Source organism: Falco punctatus (assembly GCF_963210335.1).
Source record: "Falco punctatus genome assembly, chromosome: 6".
Taxonomy (NCBI): domain Eukaryota; kingdom Metazoa; phylum Chordata; class Aves; order Falconiformes; family Falconidae; genus Falco; species Falco punctatus.
In genome coordinates, this window is record NC_137585.1 from 80221881 (window position 1) to 80235383 (window position 13503).

A 13503-nucleotide genomic window follows, 5' to 3' on the forward strand; every position below is an offset into this window, starting at 1 on the left:
TAGTGGGATGTGAGTTAATGGTGTAGTTAGCAGGAAAGAGCAGACCTGGGGTAGGGTGGGAGCGGGGGAGAGGAGAAACTGCCTGATGCTGTTTTGTTTGAGCCTGGCTTGCTCCTAATCCTGCTAGCCATTCAGCCTTCATGGCAGCAATAAGCCTGAGTACCAGCTGTGCCTTCCCATGGGCTGCCGGGTTATTTTCAGCTCCTGTGAAAATAAGGCATTTCCATTTAATTTTTCCCCTTCTCTTTCTCTAAGGAACAAGCGAGTACAGGGAATGCATTTATGCCCTCTTTAGTGATGCCTCCCCTCCTTTCAGCTGCAACTACTGTGAGATCCCTTTCAATCCATTGCTTGCTTTAGATCTAGTATCGTGTAGTTCAGAGAAAGTAACTGAAAGTCTCTGCTTATTGAGATCTCCTGCAGCTTCCAGCTGCTCCATGGGCACTTGTATTCAGAACTCGGATTTCTGAGCATAAGCCTATTCACCCATTCAGCGTCACCAGTATAGCCCCAGGAAGATTTTCCTGCTGGAAAGTTTTCCCTTCACTCTGAAAAATCTGGCATTTTCAGCATACGCAGTAGGAACGTACTGGAAGACCTGCCTCGATTTTCTTCCCTGTTTTTCAGAACTCCGAAGATGACTGGAGGAAAGCACTGCTCGGGCCACTGTTTCATGTGCTGTATGATCACTTCCAACAGTCAGTGTTTCAGTTTCTCACAGGAAGCTTGGTCTTCACAGTCCGCAGCTGTAAAAGCGTGATGCTCTCCTTTCTGTTGCAGCCCATACAGCATGCCAGATAGGTTGCCTGTACATAAAAAGGTGCACTGAATTAATTCAGTAAACCTAAAAAACGCCATTTCTCGGTCTGTGGTGGACAGACCAGGATTAGAGAGCTTGATCTGCTACGGAGAGGGCTTCACTGGGTCTCTGACTTTCAAAGTGTCCAAAGTGTAGGTAGCCAAAAGGTACATCTGTGTTTTCAATTAACAGGCATTGAGTATTTTGAAAGTGGATATAAATCTGTTCTGAAGCTAAAAGACTTGCTCTTTTTTGATAGAATCCCTTAAAAGGTAAGAAAGAGAAGTAAGAGGAAAACAAGCCTGTCTTCCAGGAGAAGAGAAGCAAACAGGCATCTAGAGAAAAGAGTTATTGTTATCTATGACATGGCCTTCAGTTATTTGGCTCAGAGCAGCGTATCATATTTTTATCTTGAACCTGTCGCTTTTTTTATTTGCTGCTAGTGACTGACTGCCGGTACTGCATGTAGTTTGGCTGATGGGGCTCCATGTGATGTGCGGTGCATCTCAGACACCAGAGTTGCTCACTTTGTCCGCTACAAACACATCTGGCTGGTTTTTACACTCCAGGCCTTGCTATGGCCACCCTGATTTGTGGAGTTACAGTTCATGATGTTTCCTTGGAAATTTTGTGGTGGATTATTTTGTTAAGCACCTAATTCTGAGAGAAGACTTTGCATCAAGTCCTGTTAGGTAGTTAAGTTCCCTGTTCGGTGGGACTTTCTGGTCTCCGAGCAGACTGGAAAGGGTCGTCTTTAAAAGGTAAGGAAGAGAATTTGCTCTTCAGCTACAACAGCTTCACAGCTGGAAGCACTTTCACCCCAATACATGTCTGCACAATGCGGTGCTTCTTCCAATTCCAATCACTAATTTCATCTGCTCTGAGCAAGATTTAAAAGTCATTTAGTAGCAAGGACCTGTACTTAGTAGAAGGTACCTGATGTGTTTGCAGAGCAGCATTTGCTTAAAGCAATGTCAGAATTGTATGTTGCAGTTATTGATAACCCCGTTTTTGTGTTCTGTGGTTGTTGTGGCAGTTACTGGGTAAAAGAAAAAGACCATGTTTATGTGCTCTGATTGTATGTAATATACATTTTACATATGCATACAATGTTTATTACATAGAGCTTGTATGTAATAAAGAAGCTAGATGTTACCTTTTTACATTACATCTTCCTTCAGGGAGAAGGCTTGCTGTCACTTGTGGGCTTGGGGGGTTCTGCTGTCAACGTGAGTTTCGGGATGCAAAGAGGAATTGAGTCAAGGCTATGCAGTATAGTAAATTTGGAACTGAAAACAGCAACTTTAAATGCAGTCATTTCCCAAGCAAAGACATTTTAATTGTATTCCAATCAAATTTTAACACCAGTCAGCCAGTGGATGTTTCCATTGCTGAATTCTACTTTGATTCTTAGTATCACTTCCGATTGAAGGAAAACAGTGATTTTGTCATTAATTTGGTTCTATCATTTGAAATAAAACAGCAAATTTAAAAAAGAATCCGTTTCAAAATTGGCTGATTGTTTTAAATCATTACTTTTTAACAGTTCTTTTCCATTCTTTAATATTTCAGCTGGGCATTAATGTGATAACAGCCTAGGCTGTAGTACTACTTGTACACTTCCATTATAGTTTTTCATCACACCTTGAATTTTATTCTATTACCATTAGACAGAATCCTGGAAAACATCAATGTTAGAGAGCTGAGCCAGGGAAAGAGACATATCTTCTGAAAAAAAAGGTAGTCAGGTGCTTCCTGAAAAGCCGCTAATGAGATAGTAAATGTCTATCAAAGCATTCAGATAAGTACGTCTTCTCCTGTGGGCTGGTAGGGCTGAGATGGACCAACTAGACTTACCCTTGAAATAATGTCACAGGTGCTGATGGCTCACACTGGGGTCGTTTTGCCACACTTACCTGTATGACCTGTAGGCTTGTTTTGTTACTGCATTGTCCTTCTCCAGCAGCAGGATGCTCTGGGATAGATGCCTGACTACATGGAGTCTTGAAGTGTTACCCTTTAGCGTCTTCTGTCGTTTGCTGTAACCACATCTTTCTTCAGGCTTGAACGCTGTGTTTACAAGATGATTCTCTTGGGTGAGACTTTTCAATGTCTGCTTGTATTCAGAAGGAATACTACATTTCTAATCTTTCTGAGTGATTTAAGAAGTGCTTCAAATGTACACACTCTACATATTTGTACTCGTATATTAAGTGCTTTTTAATAGCAATACTAAACCATTTTTATTTGTGGGTGATGCAGCTGAATAGTGCAAGACACGCAGGTGTTGTTTGTGGCTCAGCTCAGTTGCCTAAATGAGGCATCTAGAGCCATTTCAGATGCCCTAGGACATTCCTATTTCACCTGGCCTCCAGCTGTCGGTCCCTGGGGGTATTCTGGCTGTGCCTTATGTCAGTGTATCAGCTCCCCTATGCATCTCAAACAGCTTTGGATGCACTTGCGTAGACAATCAAATCAAGCTCTTTTTGCCATCAAGAGTTGTCATTTATGTAATCCTAAAGAAGTCCAGTCATGTTAAGTAACGTGGGAATATGAGATTCCTGAGTAACTGCAGGGGTTTTCGGTGGTCTTTTGTTCTGTTTTGAGCAGTAGAGGGTAAAAGTCACAGTGGTGATGATAAACTTGGACTCTGGCAAGGTGCATGTGTCAACTGTTGCTGTTATTAACACTGGCTGCTCTGCAGCATGGGCTTGTGGCTTGGGGAACATGCTGTACTCAAATTATCTGGCTTAGAAATGCCCTCCACTTGCCATTTGCAAGCAGGGACAGACAGAAGACAAACATTTCTTCCCCTAAATATGGGACTTGTTATAGCTTAGTTGCTTGGCAATCCACTTGACTGTGAAATAAGCAGACTATTAAGCAATGCTACCGGTTTCCTTCCTTCTATGGCTTTGCGGGATATTCTGTGATCTTTGTACTGTTACAGCCTTTGCAACCATCTGTTTAACTGCAGTGGGAGGGAGATAGGCACTGCTGCCACAGTCTGTCTTTGGGGGAGAGAAACTCACTGCGTTTTCAGGTGTTCCTCGTGTTGTTTTTCTCTGTATGACACTGCGTTTCTATTCCCACCACTTCCCTTTCTCCTTTTAAGCTTATTGGCAACATCTGTTGCTGCTGTCTATAATTACACTCAGTACTGGGAGAAGGGGAGACACTGAGCACAGCAACTGCCTGTGTCTTCCCCACAGGTATTCAAAGTCATGTATTAGTGTGATGAGACTTCTAGATTCCTTCATCATTTATTTCCCCCTGACACAAAACAAATTCTTCTCTCTCAACCTTGTATGGACTAAACTAACTCTGCCTCCTCCCTCGGTAGGGAAAACCAGAACCAGCCCAGCTACTGTCAGAAAAAAAAAAAAAAAAAAAAGCAGTTTCCATAGTGGATTATATTTATATAACATACAAATATATTTAATTTTAATATATTCAATTATGTTTCCATTTGTATTTATTTATGTGTTTGTTCTGTGACTGAAGTAGTGTCATCCACATGCAAAACCTTGACAAGTCCCTGAAAGATGCAAGTTTATTTTTGATCCCAAGTGGATAGCTCTACTTTCTGTGATCAAAATAATAATGGTAATTATTAACAATTATTAATAGATACAGCTGCTAGCAATGGTTCTGAATAATAGTGATAAAATACACATAAAAGATTGCAGATTGTGAGCAAGGTTTGCTTCGGGACCATTGAAAGACAGCTCTTTTGAAAACCTGTTTTTATGTTTGTAGAAGATACTTCGGGTCCTGGCATACTTTATCTTGATATGCCCTTTTCCTCCTGTTCAATATAGTAAATGACCAGAGCATAATAACTTAACCAATAGATATAAGGAAAAGGAATAGACTAGAAAGGACAATTTCTATATGTTGCTAACTATGGGGTAAAGAATGACAGTCTCATTTGGTGCAAGTTCACAGTATATTCCTGTATATTTGACATTCAGAATTGAAAACTTGCTTTGATCTTACTACTTTCATATCATGTCATTTGACTTTCCCAGCCAACGAGCCCTGAAGTGTAATTACAGTCGCCGCAGGAAGTACTAAATGAAAAAGCATTCAAATATGGGAATTAGTAGAACTGTGGTTAGCTAATGACTGCAGTACACTTGGTAAGCAAGACATGCAAATTTGAGTAGGGGAACATCTTGTATCTCTCCGATAGCAGTGGGGAAAAAAAAACCCAGGTCATTATTCTTTGGTACTCAGCCTGCTGATGCTCACACACAGAAATCCAGGCCATCTGTAGGCTGATGTTCCGGTCCAGCGGTGGGTGGGAGCAGGCTGCTGTGGTTGCACTTCAAGACAGAAAACTGAAGAATCTTGAAGATAAAGATTGGGGGGAGGTTCTGAACAGCAAAGCACCCTTTTAGGTATTAAACCAGCTCTCTGAAACCGGCAGTAAGATGGACACTAATTAATTCCATTAAATACAAAATCCATATAATTCATACACACACTTATATAATAAGTTTGTGTATGTTAATTTTACAGACAAAATTAGTGTAATGACTACTTGTTTCAGTGTATTGCTCTTTAATACCAGAAAAAGATTTACTGTCAGAAAAGGAGAATACAGGCATGCTCACTTTCTACACATTTAAAATACACAGAGGGAGCCCTACATGAAACAGAATTGCAGATCTCCCTTTTCAAATAAACACGACTTTAATGAAATCTATCAGATGCCAATCACACGAACATGCTTTGATGCCCTTAAAATGATAGGTCATTATTTTTCCACAGGGGAAAGGCATATACAGAACATAAATTTTAATTATGCCTGAGAAGACTGAAAGTTTTTAACATTTCAAATAAATATGGATGTGACATTTTATCTGAGTTATTTTATGACTTTGGATACAGGCCTCATTAGATTCAGCTGCTGTTTATGGCGTTCAACATACAGCAGTATATTTAGCTCCAAAAAGCTGAAGATAGGAATTTAGTATAAAGGCTGAGGGACAAACTGAGTCAGAAGCAGTTTGGAACTTATTAAGCAGAGCTGTTTTTCCTGTGAAGGGCATATCTATATTCTGCAGTGGGGAGAGAGAGCTAGCAGAGTAATACCAAAGCAATAGTGTTCTTCAGCACCATGCTCCAGCTAATTAGTCTGTCAAGGTGTTTAATAGGGTTTTGCAGCTGTCTTGAATGAAAATGAGCATCTTAACATGGCATTGTCCTATGGCACCACATGGGATTTTTGAAGCGGTAAGCAGTCGCTCAGGGCGCTCTGTAACACACCTTGCCATAGCATTTAGATGTTCTCTCCATCCTTTACAGGGGCAGGTTTTTTTCAGATCCATGCTACATTTATATTGTATATAGGTTATATATAGATACAGGTTGTGTGATGGCAGTTGGGTTTTGGCTTTTTATTTTCTGTTATACCATGAACAAACCCTGCTGCTTTTCTTCTAAACCAACTCTTAGTGATCTTTTTTAATTCCCATTTTATTGGGTGCTTTATAGAATCATATAGAAGCATATAGAATCATAGAATGTCTCAAGTTGGAAGGGACCTGTAAGGATCATCGAGTTCAACTCCTTGTCTAAGACCTTCCAAAGGATTCTACTGAAGATGTACTCTGTTCCTCAGATTAGAAGTTTTTAAAGTGCCTTGGTTTAGACCTCTAAAATTATAAGGTATTTTCAAAAATCTTGATCTATGTTTGCTTCTTACTGCTCTTCTGAGAACCATTTAATCATCGAAATATGCTGATAATTTGTTTATTTAACGAGTTGGTTTTCATCTAATTTGCGCGAGCTTGGATTGCCACACAGTTATAAATTGAATAAGCATTTGAAAACACTGAATAAACCTGCATTTTATTGTTCCTTCCATGGAAAAAAAAATTGCTTATATCAGTACACTGAGTGAAGAACCAGACCTGGCAAGTTCTAACAATTGGTCTTAACCTAACATTTCATACTTCTGGTTGCTGTAATTGCTCATATTTGGAGTTCACCCAAAGTCAATATGCCTCTCAGTAACGTAAAGACAGAGCCATTATTTGGGGACAGACTTTTTAGTAGGGCCTGTAGTGATAGGACAAGGGGTAATGGTTTTAAACTAAAAGAGCGTAGATTTAGATTAGCGATAAGACATTTTTTACAATGAGGGTGGTGAAACGCTGGAACAGGTTGCCCAGAGCGGTTGTAGCTGTCCCATCCCTGGAAATATCCAAGGTCAGGTTGGACAGGGCTCTGAGCAACCTGATGTAGTTGAAGATGTCCCTGCTCATTGCAGGGGGGTTGGACCCGATGACCTTTAAAGGTCCCTGCCAACCCAAGCCATTCTATGATGCCGTGATTTTATGATTCTGTGATTCTATGATTATTTTTAACTAAAAGAGGTATGATCTTCAAATATGTTCAGTTAGGGCCAAGGAAGTCTCCAAATTATTTAAGCTGTATTTCTTAGAACCCCTCTACAAATGTATGGAAAACCAGGCCATACTTAATAGGAGGAAATTTCCAAAACCAGAAGCTCTGACCAGCCTGGAGAGGCATCACGGTATTTCTCAAGCGTTTCTCCTGAAGGAGGTGTGCACGTGTTTGTGCTCTAGTCACCCAGGCTGTTCTCCAGAAAGATACAAGACAACATGAAATTAAGTTCTGAAGGTGAAAAACAGTCTGGGGAAATAAAATATGTGTCTGTAACCTATTTGTACTTCTAATGTCCTGCATAGAGATTGGCAGGAAGATTCTACATTACAGTAAGGGTAAGATTGGAGGAACCTATCAGGTGTGATTGTAGTGATATAGTTGCAAGTCTTAGTAAAACAGATTGGCTTTCTAAGCTTTTTTGCAAAGACATCTTTATATATTGTTTTCCAGGATGTGCAATATAAGACAATGGCTAAATAAATAAACACCTCTCAAGCTTTCTGTACTATAAATAAAGGCATCTCTCTCCTGCATGCCCAATAACGATCACGTATCAGAGGACCACTTTTCTTAGTTTCTCTGCTCAGGTAAAAGATGTCCAAGCGATCTTAAAAGCCTGTCTGTAAACTTATGCAGAAGACAGCTGTCTGAGTGTTTCCCAAGGACTCTTGCTGATGCCGTAACTAGGGTGGAGAGGGGCATTTCCTTGGGAGCTTCATCACAAAGTAAAGCTGCTGGGCAGCTGCCCTGTGATTCCCCAGGCATCCCTGCAGGATGCTGCATTTCGACTTACACAGCTTTCCAGGTTCCGGGAAAGCAGGAAATTCCTGCCTTTTCATCAGAACTGGGAAGGCTTGAAGTGATCTTAGCACACCTTTGGCTTCATGTTCTGTATTGCTCTTAGAGGAAAGTGAATCAACAAGGCTTTGGTAGTATCAGGTATGAGGCTCTAGGATATGTAGTGAAGCAGGGATTTTTTGTGGTCGTTGTGAATCACTTGTAGATTCTTATTAGCATATAAGTACAGTAATCAATGTGTGATGCTTCTTAATATGTTACAGAGTAGGTATGTGAATGACTGTACAGGATAGATGGGCTCATTTCTAACCAGCTGCGCTCAGCCAGCAGCAAATGTCAGAGTGGAAGAGGGTGAAGGTTTCATCCCCTGAGGATAAGAAGGGGGAGTTAAGTAGCTCTCCTTTCACTGAAGCATTACTGTAGACAGTCAATATCAAGAGAGCCTTGTCCCTCACTAGGATGGACAATGTCAGGAATGTAGGTGATGGAAAATGGAAAGTGAAGTGAAAATGACCATCAAAGTAGTAAATAAAAAAAACCAAACCAACCCTAGAAGGCACCCAAACGAAGAAAGAAGGGAACTGCAGCTATCCCATTTTGTCTTCGTAATTTCCTTCACTGAGACATGCGCATACTTGCATTCACACATCAATCATATAATAGAAATCTATATACGAGTGCATAACAATTGTATAAGGAAAAAAGAGTGCCCAAAAGGGAGCAGAAGGATGGTCTTCCCATGGTGGCACAAGAGGTCTTTCTTTAAACAAGGAGCTCTTGCATCTCAGTAAGGTTCTTTGGAAAAGTCCCTGCAGTGACTGGCTTGTTCCCAACATCTGCAGCATGACAGATACCCGGAAAAGGCAGCAATACAGAGAACAGTAGTCAATCAAGCAAATTATTATTCTTTAACAACTATTTCATTAGTAAAAGATTCTTGTGAAGCAGAGTGTATGGACATCAAAAGAAATGAACAGAACAGATGCACAAAATAATGAAATCAGCTCTGAAACAGATGGGTTTTTTGTCTATCAGGTCTGTCTTTCTGGGTGGTCTAAGATCTTTATTGCCTGGAAATAAGGCCCAGATGATGCTTTCTTCTGTTCCATGTATATGACTTAATCATAACTGATGTGCAAGAGAAAAGATACCATCCGAGACCTGTGCATCCTGCCACAGCCACTTAATTATTCCCCTGCATAGCTTACTGCTATAATGATGGCAGCCTTCTGGAGGCAAAATAAGCAAAATGGCTTTACCTGGATGAGATTTTTGTGGAGATGTTAACCCTACCAGGGAAATGGCAGAGGCATCAGATTGCTCGGATGAAATCCTGGTCCTGCTAATGCCAGTTGCAAACCTTCCCCTAGCTTCAAGGTGGGTAGATGGGTTTCCCCTGTGATTCCCTTCTGAGATCAACCACCTACTCAGTGTTTATACTAGTCTTTCTCTATTTCTGTGTTTTCCCTTCTAAAATGTGAAGTTCATGCACACTGTTTAGCAATGCAGTTTGAGATCTACAATGGACAGGACACTGAAGTGCTAAGCAAAATTTATTAGAAGGGATAATCTGCTCAGACCAGTTGCTACAGCTGGAAAAAACCGAAGAAGTTTCCAGTCATGCAAGCCTTTCTAAAGCAGAAGTCATGTCACTTACTCTGGCTCCTTTTTCCTTTGAGTTGTAGAGGCTTTCTTATAGACATCCAATTCTGGTATCTTCCGTATTGTGTTTGCAGAGCTTTTTTGATAGTGATGGCCTGAAGACAGAAATGAGGTTGAGGTTTGGAAGAATTAGTAGTCTTTCGAAAGGGTGGTGGAAAATACAATAAGAGACTTGAACTTAACTGGAAGAGACCATTTGGAAGAGATGACAGGCACTTCACTGATTCTTTACCAAATGTCATTCAGTCCATTCAGATACTGCAATCTGTTTAGATTTTCTTGGATTTTCCCTATTTACTTGGGCAAAATAACATACCGGATATGGAAATATGATGGCAAATTGCAAAGTGTTATAAACGTGTTTAGTACAAGCAAAATGAGTAATTAGGCAAACACTGGGAGATTTTGGTTGGCAAGATCTTTCTGTACTTCATTTCTCCCTATACTTGCTTTTAGTCCTTTCTCCTGATAGGCAAGCAGGGATCCGAGTACTGCAAATCTAGGCAACATACCCTGCATGCTGTTTTTTCATTGATGTTTCATGTTGTACTGTGAAGTGACAAAATAACCGACAACAAAACAACTGGAGTATTCTGGCAGTTCCCTCAAGTCCCACATTTCCTTGCAAGGGACATGTTTCTACACATGTCACTTCATTACTAAAGTTCCTTTTATTAGATATCCAGAAGTTATTCTTCTATTAGCTTTATATTAGAAAGCGCTGTTATTATGCTGCACTCTAGCAGCTGCAATTAATCCCACTTTAGAAAGTGGCTTCAGACCAGACTAGAAATCTAAAAATAGAATTCAGCATGAGCACAAAGAAAGGACATCCAGAGTTTCAGCATGCACCTCTTAGTGCCTTTAGCTCTGATCATGTCATTTTGGAAATTGGCGTAATATTAGGCTATTATTGCAGGATTAGGAAGAGTCTTAATTTCTGTTTGCTAGCTGCTTTGAGCATTGAGTCAAAAGATGCAAGTGGAAAAGATGGTGTTTATTAACATTTTAGGAAATCCTCACCAAAATAATGACTGTCATCATTTCTTACAGGCTTTCACAATGTTGTAACTTATGAATTGAAAACAATGTCTATGTCAAAATAGATAACAGAAGTCTAGTCTGTTGGAAGATTTTTTTCATTTATTGTTGTATGAAAGGCCAAAATAGGGAAGTATCTTGCTGAAAACAATCATCCAGAAGAGGTTACAGACAAACAGATTAGGAAAAAACTGGCATCAGTAAAATAGGTTATCTTCTTCATTTAGTACCAAGAGCTCTCAACACAATCTTCTTCTGTTCGCTGGGAGAAAAAAACCCCAAGTGCCTGTTAAGAAATTATTTTAGGATGGCAATGTCCCTTTAACTTGAAGCAAGACAGTAAATTATCCCATTTTTCGTGGTTCAGAAAAAGAGGGGGGAAAATTCTGCCCGAAGTCATGAGCCTGAAAACCATTGAGCAACTGCCCTTGGTAACTTGTGTGTATCACTAGCTGTAGAGCTGTCGAAGGTTTTGCCACTGGAGCAAACAGCTTTGGAGCAGTTCTTGAGCTGAATCAAGCAAACAAAAATCAAATGAAACCCCTCAGCTTAAGTAATAGTACGGGTGACTGCTTGGTGCTATGCAAAAAGGCTGAGCTGCTGAGTTGCCGGTACCGTTAATCGGAGATGGAAAACTAAACCCCTGGGCTAGAAGTCTGCTCCTTGGTGGCCGTCTGAAGCACAGGTTAGTTGGGAAACTGCGTGGAAAGTGAGAAATGGATGAAGGGGAAAGACAGCTGGAGGAACAAGAAAAAAAAGGCGAGTAGTGAATTTGGGGGTTTCTAATGTATATTTTAACAGGTACTCTTTTGGCATTAGAAGGTGGGTTATAATAAATCCTACTGTTTCACTCTTTGAATCGTGAGTCAGGAATGAAGCTACCTAAGGTGTAGCGTGTGTGATTGATGAACTCCCCATGCCATTGTGTTTGCCCCGAGCAGTGACTGCTGAACCTGCAGCTACAGCTCCGTCCTTGGCAGCTCGCCTGCACAAAAGGCACTGTGCCCAGGGCAAGATATCGCACACATATGATAAGGGACCAGAGTTAGACCTTGAGCCCTTTGACACTGAACTGGTTTTAACTTCTTTCTCAGTTCTTTCTAATGAAGAAGGAGCACCGTGGCTCTCCGATTCCCTGGTGGGGCACCGGAGGAGCTACGTCTCTCAGGATGGCGTGGGAAATGGCACTACTCTTAGGAATTTAACACACGTTTGGAAAATCTAGGAAGAGTAGTCAAAACTTCAGGCACATGCCTTTTGAAACAGATGGAGAGAAGTGAAGGTAAACAAAAAGTAATCTGCGATTTCTGCATCCATGGGGTTTGGGGGGCAGGGCACTGTAACCCATTGCTACAAGGCAGGGTCCCCCTGCACTGCTCCTCCTGCCAGCTGTGCTGCCCGGGTGGCATCACTCCCGTGAAAGGACCTTGTCCAGGGAGGGCCTGCGTTGTCCCTCACCTGGGCTTGGCAGATAGCATGTGGCAACTTTTTCAGTTACTGGTTTCAGCTTCTTGGGGCTCCCTTTCAAAGCAGGATGGAGTTGTACAGGGGCAGTGCTGCCCCAAAGTGAAAGGGGCAGCCAATGCCACCTCCCTGGGGTATTCTGATGGATGGTGCCTTCATCGCACCAGGCGGTACAGAGATCAATCACAGACTTTATTCTTGTAATAGAGCCATTGGCAGTGGCACAGTTTCCTTTTAACAGGGTTGTTCTCTTTCAAGGTCAAAGGAACTTTATATTCTTCCTTTAAATAAAATAAGTGTCTGTATTTACGGATCATTCCCCCTTCTCCTTCCAATCTGTTTGTTCATCAACCACTTTCCTGGAATTTCTTGCCTGCCTTTTCAGCTGAACTACAGGGAGATCTGATTTTAAGGAAAGCTTTGCAAAATTATTTTCGGAGAAGAAAAATAAATTTTTCTGTGTCAGTGGGGACTTTGACTAGAGATTTTGCCTATCAGCATTTGTTATTCGTTTGACCCATCATTACTTACCGTACGATTAGATTGTATAAGGAAAAGTAGCCACTTCTGCTGAACTCTTCAGATACGGGTGCTGTTATCTACTTCTGGCAGAAACAGAAGTTTTGCACTCTGGTTCCTTCTTTCTAAGCCCATCCCAAATGCATGCAGATCAGATAGGACAGAACAGGAGGATCTGTTCTGCTTTTTTCAAATGACATTGCAAATTGAAACTAAATCAAGCTAGATGACAGCCAGAATCTACAACTCGAAGAGGAAGGAGCTGCGATGGAGGCAAGCAAGTGGATGCACATCTCAAAAATGAAGGCAAGAAGAGGCTTTAAAACTACTGCAGCATGAAGGAAAGTAGAAATGGCCTTATGAGCTGGAAGTTGGTGTGCTAGGGAAATGAACTTGGAAACCATAGGTGTGCCCTGAAGAGGTGGGGGAACAAATAGTTCAGTCCTCTGGACCCGTGCAACCACCTCAGCTAATCTGATGTATGGAGAGCACTTAACATTTCCACTGATGCTGGCCTCGAGCAACAAATCTTAATGAGCCCATCTGCTAGCAGAGCCGCTGTGCTTTCCCCGTCAGCTCTGTGGAGCGTTCCTGGTGATCAGCATTTCAAAGAGAGTATAACCATGGCGAAAATAAATCTGCTCAGAGTGAAACAGGGAAAGCAGCAGTGGCCTACACAGAAAGAAAATGGTACAGTTAATGACTGTCACTAGAGAATCCTAGGCTTGTTTCATTTTATTTCTTGATTTTGCTTTCTTTTTTTCTGCTTATTTGATCTTTTCAGTAAGGATCTGGCAGAA

The 13503-nt window shown here is 41.2% G+C and overlaps 1 protein-coding gene across 14 annotated transcripts in view; it reads left to right on the forward strand.

Moving 5' to 3' along the window:
- ST7 (suppression of tumorigenicity 7) overlaps positions 1–13503 on the forward strand; it is a 151562-nt gene that overhangs the window by 51618 nt on the left and 86441 nt on the right. The window contains exon 1 of one of the 14 annotated variants that reach the window (XM_080391020.1): positions 5016–11405. The exons of 12 other annotated variants lie outside the window; for them this stretch is intronic. The gene's annotated coding sequence lies outside the window, so the exon portion shown is untranslated. Of the gene's footprint in view, positions 1–5015; positions 11406–13503 lie in introns of those variants that run through there. One more of the 14 variants, XM_080391011.1, reaches the window with a different exon arrangement.